At 40.2% G+C, this 25861-nt stretch overlaps 1 protein-coding gene across 2 annotated transcripts in view; it reads left to right on the top strand.

Moving 5' to 3' along the window:
* GABRB1 (gamma-aminobutyric acid type A receptor subunit beta1) overlaps positions 1–25861 on the top strand; it is a 491054-nt gene that overhangs the window by 1012 nt on the left and 464181 nt on the right. The gene's annotated exons all lie outside the window — the stretch shown is intronic.

The following is a 25861-nucleotide window of genomic DNA, read 5'->3' as shown; positions in this document are numbered from 1 at the left end:
TTTCGACACCCACGCCGGCCACTGCGGCGTTCCGGAGCAAACGTGCCCCGCACTATTTTGGGAAGCGCCGTGACTGTGGCGCTGGTCGCCCGAGTGGGGCGGAGACTGAGCGTGCCCGTCGCCGGGCTTCCTCCGGGGGTGCCGAGGCCGAGGGCACCATCTGCCGGCGGCCCGGCGGCCTGCACGGGGTCCCCGGACGGGGGTCTCGGGGCAGCCCGCGCCCCGGCCGAGCCCGGCGCCCGCCGCCAAGCACGCCGTCGTGGTTGCAGCTCTGAGCTCGGTGCGGTGGCTGCAGGAACGGCGGAACCGGCCCCTGGGCCAAGGGCGCCAGCCGGCTTCTGGGGAGACTTGTATTGTCCCCGCGGGGGCCCGGGGATTTGTCTCCCGGCGTTTGCAAGTTTGACTTCAGACAGCAAGGGAGGTCTCACTGCCTTTCTCCGCTCTCCAAACCTACGCTGGCCCCAGACCTTGAACCTGAAAGAGCCTCTGCAGGGGAGGGGGCGTGAGGAATCCTGTCCTTTCAAAGCGGTCAATAGTCTCTTAGTTGTTTTCCTGTTTACCTCCCTCTTTTCTGAAGCGGGTGCAAAATGGGGTGAGGCTGTGTTTTTTAGTTGTTTCTAACCAGTGTGGGTAGCAGTTTTCCAGTTGTTAGAGTTTCTAACTGTTGCTTCTTGTAAGACAGAGGGGAAAAGCCTGTTGCTTTTCTGGAAACACCCACCCAGGGAAAGGCGAGATCCAGTGCGCAAAAAAAAAAAAAAAAAAAAAAAAGCCATTTTTATTCCACTTGAGAGAGAGAGAGAATTGTGGCAGAGGAAATTCAGACACCCTGAATATTTAAAGATGAAAATCTTTGGGAATTTTATCACTCCTCAGTTACAAGGCTATCACATTGCTTTTCATCTCCCCATTAGGGTATTGTTTTGTTGTGTTTTTTAGAAAGCAACGGTGTAAGACAATTGATTTTCATATTATGCCAGGGGAAAATATGCTTCTATACTACTGACTAATAGAATACAATTTTTGACAATTAAATTTATGTATGTTGTGTTTCTAAATACCCCCTGTTTTAATTAGTTTATATAAATTTCTATTTTAACATAAAATCTTTGGTCATTCTACCTAAGAAAGAAAGATTTTTAAACAACGCAAGAGGAGTATTTTCTCATCTGGCAAGGATTTTTGAGGCTGACTTCATATATTCTATTCACAAAGCAAACCCAAACACACTATTTACAGGTAATCCCTTATGCATATGTAAAAATCATGCTCAACCCATGATATTACAAGTATACAAATTAGACAATGGGTTTGTTTAACCAGCTGTTTGTTTCATGCAGATAAGTGGTACTGTTTTCCATTACAATAATGTATGTAGCCACTATATAAGTACCCATATAGATAATTAAAAACAAAAGAGGGACACCCAGAAAGCGCAAAGGGCAATGAGTCCCTTTGCCAGTGCTGTACTCTGCTGTATAGGTGCCATGTTATCCAGAATTTTTATGGATATATTATGCTCAGGGTTATATTTACATATACCTGTTCCATTTTTAAAAGTTGGATAGAGAACTCGCTGATAATCACGACAACAGCAAACTCTCTCTAATCTGTTTATTCAACTGAATTCCTACTTAACCTGAAGAAAATGATTGGATTAATTGCAGGACCTGTGGAGACAGCTAACACTGATTGAACAATACGTTTACCCATTGCACCATGGTCATCTGCACTTAATTAAAACCAATACCCATTCAGCCACATCCTCCAAACGTTAAAAAAATGCATTTTAACAGAACATCCACTAGATTTTTCATAATGATGTTAAGGACAGGATGGAAAAATGGAAGCTATTGAAAATTGGAAAATAATTAACCGGATTTACTTATTGTTGTTTTTCCTCTAAGTGAGAACTACCAAGATAGATTATCTTCCATCCATGACAAAGCATTGAAATAAATAGACTGGAAATAAACTTAAGAAAAATGGAAACAAACAAGAAATTAATATTCAGGGGTCTGATGATTAGTTCTGGGAAAGTGAAAATTGGCTGTAGTTTGCTTTTGTTTCTGGATAACGTAAGGAGGGCTGAATCAATCCGCATGAAATGAAACCTGTTGCGGTTTTTATTAATCAGGTTTCAGCATGCTATTAGAAATTTTGGAGATAACTTACAAGCCAAAAACTAATAAAAAATAAGAATGCACTTTAAGAATAGATTTTAAGAAAATTCAGAATAAGAGAATAAAGTAGTGCTTATATGTACTTATAACAAATAGCATCATGATCACTAATTCCCCAGCTGGGAAATTGAAATGGTGATATGGAGCATTAAATTAATAGGCTTGATACTAGGTTCTATTGCAGTGCTTCCTTCCCTATGCTATCATAAGGAAAATATGATTCCAGACTTGTGTGTAGCATTGCCTGTCAGGAGGTTTAGCAGGACGTTGAGACTGTCTTCTGATGCAGGCCCTCCAGGACATCACATAGTCTCTCAATTAAGAGGATTAAAAAAAGAAAAAGGAATCTATAGTAGAGAATCACTACAGTCACAAATGCTCGATTCTGAGTCTTGATTGAAAAAACTCCGAGGCAAAATTCTTACTCCCTAACATATTATATATGTTTGGGAGCAAGACTTTTCAGGCAGTAATATCATGTACAAATATACAGTGTCTTAGTTCTGTTGTTCTGTTGCTATGAGTTGGAACCGACTGATGCACCCAACAGCAACAGCAACAACAACAGCAACAGCAACAACAACATCATTATTCTTAAAATCAGGAAGGGGCTTTCTTCGGGTATGAAATAGGTTATGCATATGCTTGCTGGTTCCCATGCTTATTTTCTTAGCAGTCAGCTCAAACAAACTACTGTGATTTAAACATTTTTGCATACTTGATCTTTTAACTTTTATTTTGCCAAGTCATATACTTATACACACAACCAAGCATTCTTCCAAAATAAAAACCAAATAAACTAACCAAGGATTAATAGGGAGCGAATGGGGTCAAGGGCGATTAAAAACATACACGCAACAATACAAACCCCAAATCGAATAAACCAAGAGCCAAACCCTGTGCTGGGTAGTCAATTCCAACTCACCTGTCCCGCAGAGCAGTGTGGGACTCCCTGCCGCGGTTCCAAGGTTGCACACGTGTCCTGAAGCTGACTGCCACATCTACCTTTCTCGGGGGATGGGCTAGTGGTTTGAATGTTCAGTTGACAGCAGAGCTATTGGACGTGTGGTTTACAAGCACTCCGCGCACAACATGGCCTTAACGTGACCACTAACACCTGCTACTGGCAATTCAGTAGAAGGCAGATTGTAGTCAGCAAGTGCAATCTTGGCGTCACCGACTGGGGAAACACGGTAACTACCTGCAAGCGAGCAATTGAAGGCTTTGGATTAATATCTCAATGGCAGGTTCCTCTTAGGATGTAAGTGGTTGGATTTGATCATCACGAAGAGTTGATTTTTGTTGACTGGTTGGCTCTGAACACCGAGACCACAGTTCTCTCTGTTTCAAAGACACCATGGACCTAGTGGTCACTTCCAGAAGAAGTTACATTCTTCAAGTCCTGAGTCAACGTAGGACTAAATCCAAACCGCGCCCAATAATAGAGCGCGCTCGCTCATTAATTCACTTGTTTCTCCATTAAGAGGAGAGTGCTTGCTACAGTGAATGCCCTCTTAAGCATTGTAACGAACAGCAAAAAGACCCCTGCAAAGTCCTAAAGCGTGAAGATATTATAAAACGCCCAAAAGGAAAAAAATTAACCAAATATCTACTTAAGTGAGACTGTTACTTTTTGTTTAAATACTTGATTCAGGAGATTTCAGCCACACACTTCAGTTAGGGCCACTTGTCATCACCTGGATAACTTAGAGTAGTCACTCCCCCCTGCTCCTCGCCCCCCGCCCCCTCCCTCTTCTCTAGATCAGTGCTCCAGAGAGTGTACTTGCACCTGAATTGCCTTGGGTTCTTGTTACGATGCAGCTCCAGAATCACAGGTGTGCAGTGGGGCTGGCGTACTGCGTTTCTAACAAGCTCCTGCTATGATGGGTGTCTGGTGCCATGGAGTTGATGTTGACCCACAGTGACTGTGTGACAGAGCACCACTGCCCTCGATAGTTTGCCAGCCTGTCTTCTCTGCAAAAGGAACAGATCCCCAGGGTGGGGCTAGCTGGGTAGCAGCTAGCTGAGTGCTTAGAAACTGCGCAGTCAGGGCTGGTGCTTTGACTGTACTCTGAGCAATAAGACCTAAGGGTATATTATTCTAAGGTGTAGCTTGATAAAGAAATAGACCCCCCCTCGCTTACTTTGCTGTAGGGTTGGTATTATTTCAAGAGTTAAAATGAACTTTCAAGTTAATTGCCAGTTCATTCAACAGGTAGCTGTGCTCAGAAGAGAAAATTAGTTCAGTAATTGATGAGAAGCAACTAAACACTAGCTCCTGAATGAAGGGACTTGACTTAAAATACTCAGCAATCTTCCTTAACTGGATACTTGCGAAGCAGCTGACCTTCATTGGTGCCTATGGAAATACTGCCAAGCTTAGCAACTCCTACAATACTATCCTGCTGCTTTACAGGACACCCAATGACTTTTCTTCCTCAGAATAGAAGACACTACACAGGTTTCCCCCATGGAGGAGCTGGCAATAGCATTGTAAACCGGCCTCAACACACCACTGCTGCTGTCAGGAACGTCTCTGAAGTTATCATAGAATTTCCTTTGCAAACGGAGCAAATAGGTCAGCAGCATTTAAAGGCAGGGACGGATATCAGCTGTTAAATAAAGATATAAATACATTCTCCTATATAAGTAAGCACACAGTCTTTTTGTTGGAAGCACTTATAATATTATAACATCTGGTGTGGCCTAGGGAGGAAAATCTTTCCTATGCTTTTTGTTTGGAAATAACATGTATATCTCTCTATGTATTTCTAAATCTATCATCTCTCTATCTATCATCTATCTATCTATATATTCATCTCTATATATCTATAATGTCTTCAAGCCACAATGAAAGAAGCCTATCCAGATTTAAAAAAATTAATTTACATTTGAAGGACCACTTTTTAGGCTTACAGGTCCTGAAGATGTATTAAAGCATATAAAAAAGAAAGAAATAACAATGTTTGTTGAATACTTCTTACATGTAAGGTGGGGCTACGGAATGTTTATGTTAGTAATTCATTGAGGCCTTGCTGGAAGACTATGCAGTAACCACTAACCACGCCCTTTCTATTCCAGCCGGATCAATAGAGGGAGAAAACAATGTTCAAAAAGGTACAATAACCTGCTCAGAAGTAATACAATTAGAAACAGCATTGTCAGGATTTGAAATCATGGAGATTGACTCCAGGGCCTGGTCTCAACAAGTAGATTCATTAAAAAAGAAAATTCTAGTATTTAGATTTGAGAACTTGAGCAAGTTATTTAACTTCTATGAGCCTCAGGTTTCTCCTGTAAAGTGAAGGTAATTACGTTCTTGCTAACACCATTCCAGCTCATATATACTATGACTTAAGTTTTGATCTTTAAAGATTGTAGAGCATGGGTCAAAATAAAGATTCTTTCTCTCCTCATTTTACTCTTCCTAGTTTACATGTCCATCAAGAAACATTTATTGAGTTCCCACTGACTGCAAAACAGGGCAATCTCTTAGGAACACGGAACATCATTGTAATAACGATCATGTACAATCTGGATGAAAGTTTACAGAGGACACCCGCATTCCATGGAACAATTTACGTACGTTGGTTTCATCTCATCTCACCGATGGCAAGCCGAACATTTTAACATCACGTATCCTCTTGCTTCTTGTTTCTTTCCTGTTAGCATTCCTTTCTCTCTGAATCCTTCGGAATGTTGTCATTGGGTATTTGCTGCGCATTTGATCTTAAAGAGTTGATTCCTAAAGGCTTACATACCTCACCCGTTTTCTTGTTCTCCTTATTCCCCTATTATTTGGCTGCTAATTGAACGTGGGGGTCTTTTCCAACCCGGAGCGTTCTTGAATAATTATTTTAATTGTTCATGGTGTTGTCGTCCAACTTGTTCTTTCCTACACATTCCCAGAGACGACAATAAGAAACATGAGTTGGATCATGAGTGGTTTTCCAAATCACCTTTGTCCTATAAGGATTGCATTTTGGAGCCAAGACCAAATTGAAAACATTTGATCCTTTCCATTGTATTCAAACTGGGACCATTGCTTCACCGTTCCTAAACTAAGAGATTACTCAGCACTGGAAGTTAAAGAGAGAGCCTGTGTGTTTTCAACAGCGGGGACCTTTAAAGGAGCCATGGGGTGTAGTAGAGTACGCATTCTTACCCTTGTGGGCTTCTAACCTCAAAGCTGGCAGTCCAAACCATCAGCTCCTCCATGGGACAAATATGAAACTGCTCCTGTAAAGATGTATGGTCTTGGAAACCCTAGGGAACAGTTCCACTCTCTTCTATACAAGTGCTATCCATTGAAATCAAGTCGATTGCAGTTGCTGGAGTCCCATCGGAGCAGGAGTTAAGCATGTTAATGCAGTGATTTGAACTCATCTGCCCCTGTCTGGTAGGAAGATGTGGCATGTTGCTTGTAAAAGACTGTAATCCTATAGTGTTGTTATAAGTTGGAATCAATTATGCAACAATCAATTTCGGTTTTCTCTTTTGGTTTTGGGAGTCCCAAAGAGTTTACCCAACCTACCTTGCATCCTTCCATTAAGTGGTCTGGGAACAAAGAAGAAAAGTAAGATATTTATCGCAGTGTGGACTATCAGTATTAATTCTCTAAGTTATTTAAAATCTATTTTTCTTGATATTCTCCAAAGTGTGGCTTTTTGAAATAATTGCATTAGTATGGAAGTAAATTATTTCATAAGACAAATTAATGTTATTGAATGTTTCCAAGTGATTTGAATTTCCTTAATGGGGTTTTAATGACATCCTTATACTAGAGGATAATAGGAAGATAAGCAGGGATATACTTCTAGCTGATGAAAGATGAATACGTAGATTTTCCCATAAACTATGAGAACATTTTAGTTACTTTAAGGAATCATATTATTCATAGTACCAGGACTGAGTTTCTTTCTCTTAGAATACTTTTGTTTTCGGCTTATCATACATTCTGTGAAGTCTTTTGACTGCCATTGAAAGGGATAGCAGTTAATAATCAGTAGAACTAAACAATCTACTGCTCAGCACTAGGCAAAATGTTTAAGAAAGGATTTATAATGAGCTCATATTAGCGGTGATCATTTAAAGAAGAGGTCACAGTGAACCAAATGATCCATTTTTATTTTTTTTGTATTTAAAAGTTTTTATTATTTTTAGACATAAATAATAAAACTTCATTTTTCATTGTGCAATCATCATCAAAATTCATTTTAGAACATTTTCTTTATTCTTGATCGCACGATTATTAGCGCTCCGTTTCCCCTACCTCCAGTGCCATAGGCCTAAAGAACTAGCAATCTTGTTACTGTCTTTATAGATTGACCTGTCCTCAATTTCACATAAAGAAAATCATGTAAAACAAACAAAACCAAGCCCATGAATAGTGACAATATAAAACACAGAAAAACCTCAATTAAAAATAAATCAGAAAATAATACAAAAAAAACAAATAAAAATGGATCAAAAGGGAAAAAATATAAAATGATAAAATTTCACCTAACTACATCTGCAGTAGGAGCCTGGTGTCTCAGTGGACCACATCCTAGTCTTCCCACCCCAAGGTCAGCACCTCAAACACACAAGCTGTTCTGCAGGAGAAAGAGGAAGAGGGCATCTACTCCCCCAAAGGTTAGAAACACAAAGGGACAACTCAACCTCCACCTACAGGGTCACTGTGAGTCAGAATGGATGGGATGGCAATGAAGGTGAGTTTGATGGCTTCAGTAATCCATTTTTCCAGCACACTCTGTGTGAGGGCAAGACCGTTCTCAGCTCTGGTCAATGGTCTGAGGGAATGAAATCAAGGTTTTATCCCCATTGGGACTCAGCAAATGAATTTTGGCCTTAGACTGTCATCTTTTGCCTTCTTTCTGCAAGCCATAATTACCCCTTTTGAGAATCCACACAGTCCTCACTTTTGTTTCTCCTCCCTAAAGGCTGCCTGTTCTGCATCTGTTCCTACAATACAACCTGTTAATTTGAAGTTAATATTCTGAATTTTAAGTGAAAGGACATTTACAAAGAAGTTTCATCTAAATATTCGAGTAAATATCACAAAAGTGGTTTCTGCCTTTCTGGAGCTTACAGTTCTTTTAAAATTATTTTACTTTGGTCTCTAATATTGAGTAGGAACAAATCTGTAGGACTATTTTGAAACACTCATACATAACTCAGTTTGGGGAGGCTGCAGTTAATCACACACAAATTGAATTCTTAATATTTGCCATGTCTCCCTAGACTGAGCAACAGGGAAATACAACTGAAATATGTACCATACCTCCAAAGACTTTATAGTGTAGAGATATAATGCAAACCTAAGCATCTACGTTAAAACAATGTGGTAGATACTCTGAGAGAGACACGCAGACACGCATCAATAGGGTCCTACGGGAGCAAAGCAGAGTGGTGAAAAAGTAATGCCTGAAATGAGGCTTCATGCAGAATGGCTGTTAGCCTGCCAGTAGGATTCAAAGGAGAAGAAAGAACTTCCAAGTGAAGGGAAAGGCATAAGCGTAGGTAGTTGCTGCTTGAACACAGAAAGGAATCTTCTGGGAGCAGGAGTATTGCCCTATTGTGAGAATTTAAGGACACAGGAGTCTTGTTATCAAGAACTCTGATGCTAAAAGCAGGTTTGCAAAACCAGTGTAAATGAATATTTTAAGTTATGTCAAAAGCGCCTCATCCATAGGAAGATAAGTCAAAAGTTTTGTTACAAAATAATAGAACTTTTTTATCAAACAAGATGATCAAAATATGAAGCTACAGTTTCTCAACATTTTTGCCATTGAGAACGGTACAATCTTGAAAATGGTGTTTCATCCCTGAAGAATTACATGATCTACAATTTGTTGTGAGGTGTGCTTGTGCTTGAGTTTGCTCCCAAACACTGCCTGGTCCTGCACCATTCTCACAATTGCTTCTATATTTGAACACATTGTTGCAGACAGATAGGTCTTATCAAGGATCTAGCTCACTTGGTTGATCCTCGACTTTACTGAGCATGATGTCCTTCTCCTGGGACTGAGCTCTCTTGTCAATATGCCCAAAATATGTAACTCAAAGTCTCAACACCCTTGCCTCTAAGGAGCACTAGGGCCATATTTCTTCTGAGACACATTTGTTTGTCCTTTGACAGACCATGGCCCTTTCAGTCTTCTTCCCCAGCACCACGATCCAAATGCACAGATTCTTCTTCAGTGTTCCTGATTCAGTGTCCAACTTTCACATGCATATGAGGCAGTGGGCAGGGCCATGGCTTGCGTATGGCACATCGTAGCCCTCACAGTAACTCCCCTGATTTTCAGCACGCAAAAGAGGTCTTGTACAAGCAGATTTATGTAATGCAATGATTCTTTGATCTCTTGATTCCTGCTTTGTGAGCATTGATTAAGGATCGAAGCAAGACAAAATCCTTGGCAAATTCAATCTTTCCTTCTTTTATCATGATGTTAACTGTTGGTTTAGTTGTGAGAATTTTGTTCTTCTTGACATTGAGTTGTAATCCGCACTGAAGGCTGTAGTCCTTGATCGTCAGCAAGTGTTTCAATCCTGCTCATTTTCAGGCAACAAGGTTGTGTCATCGCAGGTTGTTAATAAACCTTCCTCCAATCCTGATGCCACACACTTCCTTGTTTAAGTCAGCTTCTCTATTTGCTCAGCATACAGATGGAATAAGTATGAAGAGAGAATACAACCCTGACACGCTCCTTTCTGGATTTTAATACTTACAGTATGTCTTTATTTTGTTTGCACAATTGTCTCTTAATTCATGTACAAATTCTGCATGAGCATAATAAAATGCTCTGGATTCCAATTTTTCTCAAGGCTATCTATAGTTTCTCATGATCCGCACAGTAAGGTGTTGGCATAGTCAATAACACACAAGTCAGCATTTTTCTGGTAGTCTCTGTTTTGAGCCCCAATCCATCTGACATCAATAATGATATCCCTTGTTCCATCTCCTCTTGTAAAAGCAGCCTTAACCTTTGGCAGCTCCTTGTCAATGAGTTGCTTTGACTATTTTTGGGTAATCTTAAACAAAATTTTATTTGTAAAAAAAAAAAAAAAGTAAAAAAGCTCCACTGGCCAGAGCTTTCTTAGTGCACATTTTTTCTGCTGTGTGAGCATCAAGCAACTCGCTCTGAGTTAGTGCACCCAGTGGTGTTGCCAGGGAAGGTTCTCTTTGGTCACAGCCAATTTGTTGTAAAAGCAGTTTTGCTCAAACCTTGTTTTTTAATTCTTTTTTTAAAACAAATTAATATAAAATTTTATTAGACAAAGTATCAAAATGCTAAACTAATGTTTCTCAACATATCCTCCATCAAGATTTACTTTTCTTTTTAAAATTTTTATTAAAGATAATTTTATTGAGGGCTCTTACAGCTCTTATAATAATCCATACATTAATTGTATCAAGCATGTTTGTGCATATGTTGCTATCATTATTTTCTAAACATTTTTACAATGGCTGATTTAAGAGAACAGTGAGTGACTGTGAACTGTTGTTTCCTGCTCGGGAAAAAATGCTGCAGAAACTGTTGTGTGTTGAACACAGTTTACAAGGACAGCACTATGGGAAAAACTCAAGTGTACAAGTAATATCCTCATTTCAAAAATAGGTGAAATGTTGATTGATGACAAATCTCATTCTGGCTGTCCGTCAACTTCCCCAATAGACGAAAGTGTTGACAAAATTCATGCACTTGTGCTCAAAGACTGATGACGGACTCTTGGAGATGGGGAAGTTAACTGAATTGCGTGGAACTCGGTTCAGCAAATTTTTATGGAAGATTTGGGAATGAGAAGGGCTGCTGAGAAATTTGTGCCTCGGGTTCTGACTGACCAGGAAAAGGAGTTTCGAATGGGAGGAACATGCCCTGCTTTGAACCAACAGCTCCAAAGCGACCTAGAGTTTTTTCTAAGGTCATTACAGGTGATGAGACACGGTGCTATTCTTATGACCTTGAAAGCAAACACCAGTCAAGCCAGTGGAAGACGCCATTGTCACCTTGGCCCCCTGAAACTCATCAAGTAAAATCAAATATCAAGACAATGCTCATTTGGGGTTTTTTTTATGTGAGTGGGGATAGTGCACTTGGGGTTTGTTCCACCCAGTCAGATTGTTCATCAAGATTTTTATTTAGAGGTTCTGAAAAGATTGTGTTACAGGGTGTGATGAAACAGGTCTGATTTGTGGCACATGGGTAACTGATTTTGCCACCATGACAATGCACCTGCTCATGCAGCCATCTCAGTGTACCAGTTTTTGGTAAAAATCATCATGCCTCATTTGCCCCCCACACACCTTCCTCAGGAGACCTCACTCTGTGTGACTTCTTTTTGTTTCCATGAATGAGGAAGGACATGAAATGACAGTGATTTGATGACACAGAACAGGTAGAGAAAAAAATAAGGGAGATGCTGTCAACCATCCAAACAGATGAGTTTGAAAAATGTTTCCAAGAATGGATTCGCAGATTTGAAAATGTATTAAGTGTAATGGAGAGTACTTTGAGGGTGATAAGGTTTGTTTTGTAAAACGATTTGAAATCACAGTTTTGGGGGGGATTTCTGTTTTTTTGTGTGTGATATCAATGATACTATTCTATGACTTTAGCATTATTTTGGGTCACCTTTTTTTGGAATTGGCACAAATATGGATCTCTTTCAGTCAGTTGGCATTGTACCTATCTTCTAAATTTCCTAGCATAGACCAAGTGCTTCCAGTGCGTCATCAGCTTGTTGAAACACTTGAATTCATGTTCCTTCAATTCCTAGACCCTTGTGTGTTTTGCTACTGCTTTCCAAGTAACGCGAACATTTCTCCCCAGTGTCATTTTTCCTTGCTTATCTGCTACCTCCCGAAATCGTGGAATGTCGCCTGTTTTTGGCACAGCAACTCTGTGTTCTTTCCTTTCCTTCCGATGTTTCTCACACTGTTCAATATTTTTTTAACCTAGAATCTTCCAGTGCTGCTTCTTGAACCTTGACTTTTTTCTCACGTTCTGTCAGTTTCACATATGCTGGGTGTGTTCTTCCATTTTGGTTTTCTAACTCTGGGTTTTTGCCCAAAATGATCTTTATCGTTCTCAATGAATGATGGTTTCGAGTCTTCCCTGAGCTCATCGGGTCTTCTGTAATTAGTGTTCAATGGGTCAAATCTGCTTTTGTGATGTTTTTGAATTCAGGTGAGACAGACTTAAGGTCATATTTTTGCCTTTGTAGACTTGCTTATTTTACTTCCGCTTCAAATTGAGCTTACCTTTGAGCAGCAATTACCCCTTGCCTGGTTTTAGTTGTTAATATTGGGTTTATCCATTGTGTCTTCCCCCAGATGATGTCAGTTTGATTACTATGTCTTTCATATGGAGAGGTCCACGTGGGTAGTTGCCTTTTGTGTTGAAAAAAGACATTTGTTGTGAACAAGTCCTTGGTCTTACAAATTGTGTCATGTGACCCTCAACTTCGTTCTATCACCAAGGCCATATTTCCCAATCACTATTCCTTCCTCTTTGTTTTCTGTTTACCAGTAATTATCAATGCACCTTGATTGCATGTTTGATCAATTTCCCACTGAAGTCAGTGGTAGAATTCTTCAAATTCTTGATCACTAGCTTTGATGATTGTGCATAATTTGAATAAAAGTTGTATTGATTGGATTTCCTTGAAGGTGAATAGATATAATCTGATCACAGGCAACATTGTACTTCAAAATATCTTGTAATGTCCTTTTTGATGACGAATGCAATGTGATTTCCTTGATTCCATAGTAAACCATGTGATACTCTGATTAAAAATCAGCATTACCAGTCCATTTCAGTTCACGAAAGACGAAGATATTGACCTTTATGCCTTCCACTTCATTTTTAACGACTTCCAACTTTCCTAGATTCATATGTCATACATCCCTAGCCTCAATCATGAGTATAGTTTGGCAGCTATTTCTTCTCACCTTGCGTTGTACCTCATCATCACACGAAGGTCTAGAATGCTTTACCCCCACAGAGAGACTTTACTCTGTTGCTAGTAGATTCAGCTTGTAGAAAGCAGCTACTTTTGAGTCATATTGTGAATGCCTTCTGACCTGAGGGCCCCATTCTCTGGCACCTTTCCTGACCATTTTCTGCTTCTCTTCATTGGGCTGTCTCTATCTGACAATGTTTCCATACTATGCTAAGGTTTTCAGTGGCTGCTTCCTCCAAAGTGGGCAGCCAATTCCTTTGGTAGTCCGTTTTGAGTCCAAAAGTTCTCCTGAAATATGTTCACATTAGAGGACCCTGCTGGCATTTTAAATACCGGTGACATAGCTTCCAGCATCATAGCAACATACAAACCACCCCAGCATCACAGCAACACACAAGCCACTGCAGTACAACAAACTGGCAGACAAGTGGTGCAGTATAGCAACATGTTCTTACTTACCATTGTATGTAGAGTAGAATGATGCTGGGATAGGCAAGGGAATTGATTTTAATTTTAAAATGCAGAAAACTTTTTAAAAATTTAAAAAGATTTAAATAAGTGCATTTCAGATAGCTCATTTTGGTAGCTACATAGAGGAGTAAGCAGAGAAGGCTGAAAGTGAGAGCTCTTTTCCCAATTAGGGGGTTAGGAGCATGTTTCCAGGTCTAGATGAGAGAAGATAAATGGCTAAAGTAGGACAGTGGCAGTAGGAAAATAAGTAGGGAAAAGAAAACATAAGGAAGAAAGGAAAACACATTGAAGCAGAGGAACCTTAGTGGTAACTTGGTGACTTGTTGGGTGATAGAGGTGAGAGAAAAGAAGCCTAAGATGACCTCCAAGGTCACTGCTGAAATGAATGGAGAATCAGAACTAGTTGTAATAATAAACCTGTGGGAATTCCTTAGGAAATTTCCTAATTCTTATCACAATTAAGGACATTCTACAAGAAGAAAGCCTAGAGTGCATGCATAAGGAGCCTGGAACGCATCCATCAGAGATATGGGAGAAGGGCGTTTGCCAAAAGTGAAGGGTAGAATGAAATCAACTTTGATTACCCCCAAATATCTTGCTTTATCTAGGAAAAGTCTAGACATAATGGGATTCAGAACACAGGATTCCTCAAAGAAGGGCTCTTTGTATTCGGCTTTTGTTGCTTTTAAAATCCATATGGCGGTGGGGGTGAGGGGGAGGAAGATGGGGGGGAACCCATTTGCGCAGCAGTGGCTCGCTCCTCCGCTGCATTCCCGATGTGGTTCAGAACCCTTCTGGAACGTTACGTTCCCTGTGTAATCGCATGAAAGCAGTGTGAGTTCTTGTAGAAAGTGTGATTTGTGCTGAAATGAGACCAGGGATAACAGACAGTGCCAGTGAGACTAGCGGCAAACCCTGAGAAAGGAAGCGTGCTTGCCAGGAAGTTAAAAAGTGACTCCTGGGAGCTGTGTAGAGCACCGAACCATTTGACGGTCTACCCGGGAAGGATTTTAAATAACAACTCCACAGAGCCCCTTCCCTATAAGATGACATCCAGAAAATAGGGCATCTGCTCAATCAAAAGTTAATGCATAGTGGGGTACATCTTTGGTACACCCCGAAGCGGCGTTAGATTGATTATTTAGTTAAGAGAAAGAGGGCAGAGCAGTAGCTATAGAAATCTATTCAAAGAGAAGAGGACTCTTAGGCAGCTGTTGGCAATCAGCTACACCATCTCCAGTTTTCCTGGAACAGAGTGTGGGTGAAGGCCTCTCAAGTACGACAGTTTTGTTGGAGGTTCGATACCTTGCTGTTGCTGTTAAATGGATTACTCAGAGAAGCTGCTAGGAGGGAATTCTTGAATAAGGTTTTATTAGGGATCCTTCTTGAAGGAGGGGGAACTGATTTGAATAGAGCTCAGGGTCCCTGCCTACTCTAATTCTCTATGACTCATTTTCTTTTACTTTAGGCTTATTATTTTCAAGGAAAGACTGCCTACTTCTCTCGTTAACAAAAACAGCTCTGCAGTTTTCATGGAGACAGTTCAATGCCATTCAACTAAATCCTACCTGTGCCCAGACCATTTTTTCATGTCAGGGTCTACTTAAAAACACACAGGAAATCACATTTTGGCTACAGAGACCTTTCTGTAGTCTCATCAGAGAGAAGTTCTGCTGGTTGAAGACTGGATGAGGCATATATTAAAATCAAAAACTCCTTTAAAGGCAAAAAACTTCAATATAATGTAATAATCAGTCCATAAAAGGTTCTAACTAACTTTATCTATCCCCTTACACAGGTATACACTAAATGAGTTCTAAGAAGTTTTGGATTATGTTCTTTATATTCTCTCTGTGACTTCTAGCTTATTATAGGGGTTTAATAATGATAACATTTATTAAGATTATAAAATAATTCATAGCGTCATAAAGGCATGTTAGTAATAATGGTATTTAATTTTTTAAATTCAGAAATTAATAGTTTCTCTATCAGGTCTACCTTACACCTTCATCTGTAATTTTCTTTTATGTGGATTGTGAATCATGAACTGTTTCCATGGAAACAGCTTCATCACATGGCACAGGCAGTTTCACAGACACAGAGTCACTTCCTGACAAATATCAAAGCACATACATATGCACCTACAAAGGGGCTTCAAAAACTCACGGGAAAATGTAATTGAAAAATAATGAGACTTTCCCGTGAGTCTACGGAGATGCTTTATATGGATACATATGGATAGTACCTATATGTATCTCTAAAAACAGAACTCTTCAGCTGCTTTAAAATGAATCGCTGCTTTCAATCTTAACCAATGATATGTTTGCATTCAATTACACGTTTCCATAATCTTTACTGGACTCATCAATATTTTGATCACCGTTTAAGAAATTACTGTGGGATAATGTGACTGGTGACTACCAGGTTAATGGCATTTTGAGAGAAGGCATTTTGAGAGATTGCGTTTCATTCAGGGTGAGGAAAGCCTGGCAGAGGACACAGGAATGGTATACAGCACGACTGAGGTAATGGGTGTCACTGAGTTGTACCTGTGGGAAAATGTTCATTTGGCAACTATTTGGTTATCTATATATTTTAAAAATAATTAAACATTGTTAGAAAAAAGAAAAATCAAACATATGAAGCAGTGGTTATTCAGTCTCACTGGAGAGGTTTTTTTTTTGAGACAGATTGGATTTTAAATAAAAGTAATTTATGAAATGTGAAAACATAAAGTTAGAAAAAAACCTTTCTGGCCTATAACTATTTATGTCTTTAATGTCTACGTGTTAGGAATCCTCCTTGAGTGGTGCTAATAGTTATGTGTGAACTACTATACTAGCTGAAGGACTCGGGAGATGGACACGCCCAGGGGTGCCTAGGGAGATGGGCCTTGTGAGCTACTTCTCAAAGGTTAATCTTGGAAGCACTTTGGGGCCTTTCTGCTCTGCACCCAAGGCTCCCAGGAATTGGAATCAGCAATTAATTTAATGGAAACTAACAAAAACAATTTGTATGTATCTGATTATATATGTATGCATCTATCTATCCATCTATCAACTAATAGAGAGCCTTTTTTTTGCTGTAATTTTATGCTTGCAGCCACATGGTAGGTTTGCTTTCCAATGTCAACTTTTCTCTAAAACCGCTACTTTCCATGTGGAAATTTATCATAAATATAGTAAACCGGCTATATCACTAAATGATGGTTAAAAAACAATTCTTCCTACACATTCTACCAGCTCCTTTCTTCCTCCATGCAAGGGGACATCAAAAAGTTAGTGGAAAATTTCCATTATCTTTCTATTCTATTCTTTCACAAACTATTGAACCAAACTCCAAGCTCACTGCCAATGCTGACTCCTAGCGAAAAACCCCTATGGGTCTCCAAGATTGTAACTGTTCACGGGAGTAGACAGCCCAGCCTGTCACCCGCGGAGCTGCAGGTGATTTTGAACTGCCGACCATGCTGATTGCAGTCCAGCCTCTAAGAACTAAGCCACAGGGCTCCTCAAACTATTTAAAACCATCTCTTACTCTGACCTTCAGCACATTCACAAAACAAAACAGACACAACAATAAAACAATTTGGAAAACAACCCACCCTAATTCAAACAGACTACTGAGTTAAAGCTGATGAGAAGAAAGAATATTCACTGCAAAGGTTATTGTTGGTCAATTGAAAATGTCTGGCTTAATGTAGCGAGAGCTGAATTTCAGACATTTGAAGTAGGGAATGGAAGGGAGACGACAGGATGACAAATGTGGAGAGTGGATGGACTCACAGAGCTGGAACACAGAGTCAGGCTTCAGTAAGGATGATCCAGGCTATGTAAATACCCCGTTGGGAAACACTCCTACACATTACTTTATCCGGAAGTTTGAAGAGGATTTCATAACTTAGTTCCTGAAATTCTGGAAGGGACTGACTTGGAGGGTAGTTCAAGATGATACTTGCCCTGCTGGGTTCAAAATCTCTGGTACAGAACAAAGATGTCTTGGGACATTGTCTGCTCCAGTAGTCACTGTCAGTTTTTCTATATTTTAAAGAATTTGTACCTTTGTTTCTGCAAAACTAACTTGTAAAACTTAATTCACTTTTCTCTTCTTCAATACAATCTTGATGTCATAGTAGGTTAGGCATTGGTCCTCTAACTGAGGTTAGCAGTACAAACCTACCAGACTCTCCTCAGAGCAGGGCATGCGGGTATCTGCTTTCTAAAGATTTACAGTCTGGGAAATCTTATATAAGGTCACTGCGAGTCGGAATTAACTCATTGGCAGTGGATTGTTTTGACTTAAAAACAATTCTTATATAGTCTCACTGAGAGGAGCTTCATTTGTAATCAAATGAGCAACTCTTAGGTCAGTGGTTCTCAACCTTCCTAATGCTGCAACCTTTTAATGCAGTTCCTCATGTTGTGGTGACCCCAATCATAAAATTATTTTCATTGCTACTTCATAACTGTAAATTTGCTACTGTTATGAATCGGGCAACCCCTGTGAAAGGGTCATTCAACTCCCAAAGGGGTCGCGACCCGCAAGTTGAAAACCGCTGTCTTAGGTGGTGCAGTGCTTAAGGTGTTTGACTGTTAATTGAAAGTTTGAACCTATTTAGGAGCACCTCAGAAAAATAGACCTGGCAGTCTCCTTCTAAAGAACCAACCATTAACAATGTTGAGGACTGCAGTTCTGTCCAGCCATATATGGGATTACCATGAGTTGGTGTTGGCTTGGTGGCAAATGACTTTTGGGTGATGTATAAAAAAGGCAAGGCACATCTACGAAGACAATTTCAAATGAACTGGGAAGCACTGGTGGTGTTTTGGGTTAAGTTTGGAGTCCTAACCACAAGATTGGTGGTTCAAATCTACTGGCCACTCCAAGGGAGAAAGTTAAGATCATGATCTTCTATAACAATTCACAGCTTCAGAACCCCAAAGAGAGTTTTCCTCTGTCCTATGGGGTTACTGCGAGTTAAAATTGATTCAATGACTGCGAGTTTTCCTGGGAGATGCCACCATGGAAATATCATTTTATAATTTATCATCTTTAGCTTGAATTCCTGTTAAAGTGAAAAGAACCCCAGGGAAGCAAGACACTAGTTGTCAGATTTGTTTTTACACCAAAAATGTGAATGAATTTCTACATAAGAGGACAGGTTTGCTTAAGGGACAGCGATTAGGAACGGGCATGAGGAAAAGAGCGGGCATCGGAATTCTTTCATACTTTTCCTAGGATCAGCAGATTTTTCCATGTAAGAGCTGAGATCAAATAGCTAGAAAAATTGGTTAAGGTGTGCTGAGACAGCATTCATGTGGCACCCACTGATCCTCTGCACTTGAAAAGCTTTGTGCTTGATCTGACAAGGATGCCCAATATTTTATAGTTCCAGATGTGAAATCAACGATCTCAACTCTGTTTTCTGGAGCTGGAGTATCTATGCTGACTCTCTGCTGTCATTTGGGTAAGGTGATGGGAATAATTTTTTCAGTTTTAATGACTTGATGATCTCAGAGATAAAGTCAGCATCTAGTGGGCAATATTTTAAGTCCAGTTTCTCCCGCACTTGAAGTTCTAATTTTCTCCTCAAGTACACATTCCTGAAGATATATTTGAATGAGTTTAAATTCCTTCAAAATGTCAGGATGATGTCTCCAATTTATACTCAAGTAGAAATGATTTACATAATTTCTCTGATTGTCTATTACATGTAGAATCGAAAGAATCCTTGTACCTATTTCAGTGAGCTGTGAAAATCAAAGATAAAAATCATATACAAATATATACTTAAGTGGATGGGATATATGCATACTATAAAATACTACCCACATCTTAATTGCTAGGATTTTTATTATTTTTGCTATGATCTCCTATATTAGGAGCCCTGAAGGCACAGGGGGTTATGGTAGTTGGACAACCCAACATGAGTCAGCAGTTTGAAACCACCAGCTGTGCCTTCGAATTAGGTGGAGTGTCTGAAATAAGCCACTGTGTGTTTGCGCCTAAGTTTATCGACATTCCAACAGACAGATGATCTGCTAGCTCACTTCCATTTATAAAGAGCTCTCTCTATAAGAACAAAGAAAGTTGCTAGGAACTGTGAAGGGTTATGAAAAATTCTAAGTTTTATTTCATTTCTCCAAGGAATAACCAAAATCCCTAGTTGAAAGGTAAATTATGGGCGATAAACTAGGAGATTATAGTTGATCACAAATGGCAATCTGCCCCCCAAAAATGACCTAAAATGAAACCACAGCTGATGACCTGAAGACACAAGAAGAGAAAGTATAACCAAGCCACTTAATCCAGAAGATAATAATCTAAGAAGGTGGACTAGGAGTTGATGTATATTCTAGGTGGGGGGAAATAGTATGAAAAACATCTGTAAAAGGGAGATTACCAAGTGTATTCAAAAAGATGAATGGAGTCATTGCTAGTACATGATCTCTTAGGTTGGAAAATTATCTTGCAGTACTCAAAATATTGAATTTACTGAGAATACCTATAAAGTACCATTCTAAGTATCTTACAAACAGTAACTCACTTAATCAATAAAGCAGCTGTATAATGTGCAGATTATTGTCATCCTTATCTTAAAGATGAGCAAATTGAGTCATAGAAAAGTGAAGTCACTTAACCAAGACTGTCCAATCTGTGAATTGCACTCACGTAGACTCTCTTCCTGGATCTCTGGTGGCACAATTGGTTGGATAGCCAACTGAAAGTTTGATGGTTCGACCCCAGCAGCCACTCCATGGGAGAAAGATGGAGTTGTCCGTTCCAGTAAAGACGGATAGCAGTGGATAACCTGAGGTCAGCTCTCCTGGGCCCGCCAGGGCAGTGGTGAGTCGACATTGACGTGAGAGCAATGGGTTTCAGTAAACAGACAGACTTCAGCTCCTGTGTGCGTTACTTCAATCACTAAATGAATTAGATTACAAAGTACCATTATTTCTAATAATATTTCAACAGAGAGGTTTCAAAGACTATGAAATATGGCTAATGTTTAGCCAAGTGGAACCTGGGAGGAAATGCATTAGGAACTGATATCATTTAGCCTGGAGTCAAATTTTATAATAGTTAAACAGTGGCTTGATTAATGTCTACAGTTTATGAAAACGTTTGATTTTTTTCACTAAGATTTATGTTACAATAGACTTATTAAGCACGCTCTATTGCTTAAGGCATTGTGCTTATGGCTTCCACAAGATAGTGAAGCAGGGTAGACTCGACCTCTATCCTGAGACATATCTTTCTAGCTGATTGGAGGAAATTTAATTTGGAAAAGGAAGCAAGGTTGAGATTGGCCATAAGGAAGAACATCTTGACTGTCCTGAGTGAGAAATTACTGAAAGGAACTACAAAGGAGAGTTGTGAAGTGTCTATTCTTAGAAAGCGTATGAACAAGGAGAGTTAATTTCATCCATCCCAGTTGGTTTAGTCGGAATCAACTTGATGACAGTTGTTTTTGTTTTGTTTTTAATTAAGGTGGCTTAAATGACTCTGCTGGCCAAAAACAAGAGGGTGGGACTACAAAGATTTCTCTAAGACTCTTCCCAATTTAGGTATCTGAATTTCTACGATACATGTAATTGTTATTTATAAAGTATTAGAAAGTATTCACTGCAAGAGCACACACACACACACACACACACACACACACACACACACACACACACACTATAGGAGCCCTGATTGCATCGTGGACCCACTTCAGGCTGACAGTAGCAAGGTCAGCAGTTAGAAACCATCAGGTGCTCAAGGGAAAGGGGTAAAGTGTTACCATCTTGGAAACCCACATGAAGAGTGCTACCCTCCCCTATAGGTCAAGTCAGAAGTCAGAATTGACTCTCTCTCGAGGGCAGTGAGTTTGTTTTTACATGCACACACACGCATGTATGCGTATATACCCACAGCCATGCAGTCCATCCCAATTCATTCAACATGGTCAGCAGAGTCCAACTGTCCACGGGCATTCCAAGGCTATCAACCGTTAGAGGCAGACTGCTACGTCTTTCGCTGGTGTTTTTGAAGCACTGATCTTTAGATTAGCTACCAAGTAGTTAACTTCTGAAATACCACGGCTGCTTGTGTGTGTGTGTTTGTGTGTTTGTGTGTGTGTCTGTGTGTTTCAACAGGGTTACTATCTTTATTGACAACGTACTTGGAGGCAGTGAAAGATGTTGGCTGGATGCAGACATTAATCCAATGGCTCCGTCTGGGACAATTAATGTGCATTTAATTGTACATCAACTGAATTGTAATTAACTGTTAATGTACATTAATACATGCATTAATGCAGATATTAATTCAACTGCTGTTTCTGGCACCGTTAACCTTAGTGATACACAATACTCAGACTTAACCTTAGAAATCAAACTTAATCATAGAAAAAGTTCCATGTTACCAACCTTCAGAGCCTCAGCAAGTTTAACCTCTTGATAACCAAGAGTCTCCTGTAATGAGAACTTGTTGACAGCAAAGTCCACTACATTGATTATGCCTGTTAAGGTCTTATTGATCGGGTGTGCTCTGAAAAAGTGTGTTGCCTTTAAACTCATTACATTCAAGCCTCTAAATACCTCAGTATTTAGACATGGCAACAACAGCAACAACAACCCTTAAAATTAAGAATGGAATTAGTTGTTTAGTCTTTCATAACTCTTAGCACATCTGAGTCTCATTTAAGTTTTCCACCTCTGGGGTTTCTTGGAAGGCTTTCCCCAAGGAGCCTCACCAGCACATGCTGACATTGGGATGGGTCTTATGTAATTGCCCGAAACAGGAGAACACTCATACATAACAGAAAGCAAGCTGAGAGTTTGTAGGATGAGCTGGTGTGTCCTGGAGAAGTGATTATGTAAAACTTTTGGCTTCTATCTAATGAGATAAGCATTGTAAGTATATTTGCTGGTTTCAGTCTTGTTGGGAAGGCTTGGTACTTGGAATTCATAATCTTCAAGTTAAAAAAAATTTTTCATGATATAATCTGCCTACATTGCCACCGGGATCCATTGGGACACATGAATCCCAGAATATATTTATCAAATTTCATCATGCCTAGAAAAAATGGAAAATCTTTCAATGATTCTACATGCACTCCATCAGGGAATATATTACATCTATCAAATATTAGGAAAAATAATTTGGTAGTGAAATTAAGATATGATGAATACGTAGAGTGTATTATGCACCAGGAAGGCTTACATACTTTAGACATGTTGTCAGGAGAGCCCATTCCCTGGGGAAGGCCATCCTGCTTGGGGACATGGAGGGGCAGCAAAAGGAGAGGAAGGCCCTGGACAAGCTGGATGAACACAGTGGCTACAACCATGGGCTCAGGCATAGGAATAATTGTGAGGGTGGCGCAGGACTGGATAGTGTTTCCTTCTGTCGTGCGGCGGATTGCTATGGGTCGGAACCAACTGTGCGGCACTAAGCAACAACAATGCCCCAGGATAGTCCCTTTTCAGCAGTTTTTCAACAGTTACTTGTGACAGGAACATCAATCGTCCTGTTTTACAGGTAGAGGGCTGCGTCCAGAAAGGCGGCTTTGTAATGGAGCTGGCTCTGACCATCCGAACTCTCCGACTTCAGAGACAAACCTCCAACATGCCTGCTAACTTGATCCAATCATCATTCCGGAGATATTAGTCTAGGACAAGGGTTAGGCAAAATATATTGCTAGTCGAGTTCCAGTTCATGCAAATGTCTATTCCACACATGTTTAGACATGTGTCTGTGATTGGTGGGTGGCTGTACACAAGTTTCTTCTTCTTCTTCAATACTTCATTTGTTAAAACAGAACAAAACAAGTCTACTGCCATTAAGTAGATCCTAACAAATCTAGAGCCTAGTAGGCTTTCTGAGGCTATCAATCTTCATAGGAGCAGCTGTCCTCATCTTTCTCCCAAGGAGTGGCTGGTGGGTTTAAGCTGCTGACCTTGCAGTTAGTAGCTCGGCACTTAAGAGTGACTTCCAAAACTAAGTTCCTCTATAAAACAGTGGCTTCCAGGGGAGGATCTGCTAAACTAGTTAAAATTCACCAGACTGAACTTACCCACTTCAACCACAGTTGGAGCCACTTCTAAGTCTATGCGGAAGAAACACACCAGCTTGTGTGATCCAAAGATGACAATTACAAATCTCAAATATGGCGAGGAGAAAATCATCAGAGCAAAAAGTATGAACACCCAATTCGTGGAGGGCTATGGGGGAGAGCGAGAGCCCAAAACCTATCTGCAGAGAATCTGGTCAGAGGCACGAGTCGCAATCAGCCTTACTATCAGACACGGACCATTATAACTTTGATTATGCTGGATCAAACTCTATGTTTGGCCAGTTGACCACCCTATAGGCACTACCTGAATTTGTTCTGGGTGCAAATATTGCAGGCTAGTTCCATGACAAATTTCTTCCCTGGCTTTTTGATGGTTGTTGGGGGTCTTTTCCTTCTTATGCATTATTAGTAATGTTGTCTGTATATGGTTATATTCTTATCCCTGCCACCTTGGTGCGATTTTGTCTGTTATTGTTTTCTGTTGGGTCTCCAGCTGTGAAGCACGGGAGGCATGGGCGTGTAGCGATAATAACGGATATCAGGGGATACAGGGAATACGAGGGTTAGGTGGGGCAGATAGTGAGGGAAAGGGGATTTGGGGAGTAACTAAGAAAGATGGGAGGAGGGAGGGAGCACTAGGATGGATTATGATTCTGTGAATCATCTTAAAGATGAATTGACCATGGGGAAGGAGGGATGGTCTAAAATTGATGTGGGGTGATTGTACAATTCTCCGTGATATGATTGAATGATTGAACTATTGAATTACATGATGTGCAAATTACTTGCTTATAAAACTGCTGGAAAAATATCATAATAAAAAATGGGAACTTTGTACTTAAAAAAGAAAGAATGTTATGTTACTTATATATTTATCCCAATTTAGAAAACTAGGCGGATCTTTTGTTTTTCTAAATCAGTGTCTCCCAAAGTGGGTGAGACTGCCGGGGTCACTGGAATAATAAGGGGCTGCAAGAGCAGATCCGACGCTTTGCCCTGGGTGGTGGGCTTTCATTCCAAGGATTTCCATTGCCTAGGGGAACGCTACTGGGTTTTTGTTTGTTGATTTGGGATAGCCCAAATCATCTTGGGAATGCACGTTCCAAATCTAAATGAAGGGTGAGGCCATATCCCACCACCAATATCAAGTTCTAAATTTCAGGCCTCCAAGTGAACCTATTGAGCAGGGGCCAAGTTGGTGTGCTTGCGGTGGTTCAGAAGGCTTGCTTCCTGGGCAAAGCCCTGCTTCTTAATCTGTTTACGATCGAAGCCTTACAAACTAACTCTCCCCTGAGGAGAGACAGGGGTGCTTTGGTGGGAATCTGGGTTCTTGTGTTTTCCCTCCACGGCATCCATGTCACGGTCCATAAAACAGAGGACACAACGTTTTTCTTGTCAGGTTTACTAGCAAGGGTGATTTGTTTGAGTCCAAGATGAACACCAGAAAATCAAAAATCTGTTACTATGTTTCAATTCACAAGATTTCTGCCCGTGGAAAGAAAGCCCTGCGCTCTACCAGTATTCTCTGATGGGCCCGCTCATGAAGGGCAAGAGCAGGGAAGCAGGGAAGCAGCGAGCCACATGTTTCTGGGGGTGGGGAGAGCGCGAAGGCTAAAGAGAAAAGAGAGGGGAGAGTGGGGAGGCTCATTGGAGGACCCATTGCTGGGTAGAGAAAGACTGAGAAGGCTCAGGTATATTTAGCGCTTCTTATTTTCCCAGCGAACACTGAGCGAGAAATCCAACTGTACTATATGTAAAGGTCAGATCATTTCATCTCTGTCCTTTCAGAGCTGGGAAATTACATTATGAAATGCAGATGACATCTCGAGGTTAAAATAGCAAGTTATTATTACCACATAACTTGCAGCAGATATTTTTCAGTTTTCTTTCTCATGGAGGACTATTTGTTCTGTTAAAAACTCAGGTTCTTGTGGTTGTGTCTAAATGGTGATCATGCAAAGACAGCAATTGCTTAGCTTACTTCTATAGCAGTAAAACCCCAAAGTATTTACTATAGTTGAAGATAGTCATAGAACACAGTTTAGGGAAAGAGTTACAGTCCTGGAAACCCACACGGGCAGTTCTACCCTGTCCTACAGGGTCGCTAGGAGTCACTTCATTTCTGTCTATTAAAAATGCCGAGTTGAGCTTTGTATTCAAGAGATCACTAAATTCTGCT

The sequence above is a fragment of the Tenrec ecaudatus genome, chromosome 3 (assembly GCF_050624435.1).
Source record: "Tenrec ecaudatus isolate mTenEca1 chromosome 3, mTenEca1.hap1, whole genome shotgun sequence".
Lineage (NCBI taxonomy): Eukaryota > Metazoa > Chordata > Mammalia > Afrosoricida > Tenrecidae > Tenrec > Tenrec ecaudatus.
Note: the sequence above shows the minus strand (reverse complement) of the source record. Positions and strands in the feature narration are given on the sequence as shown.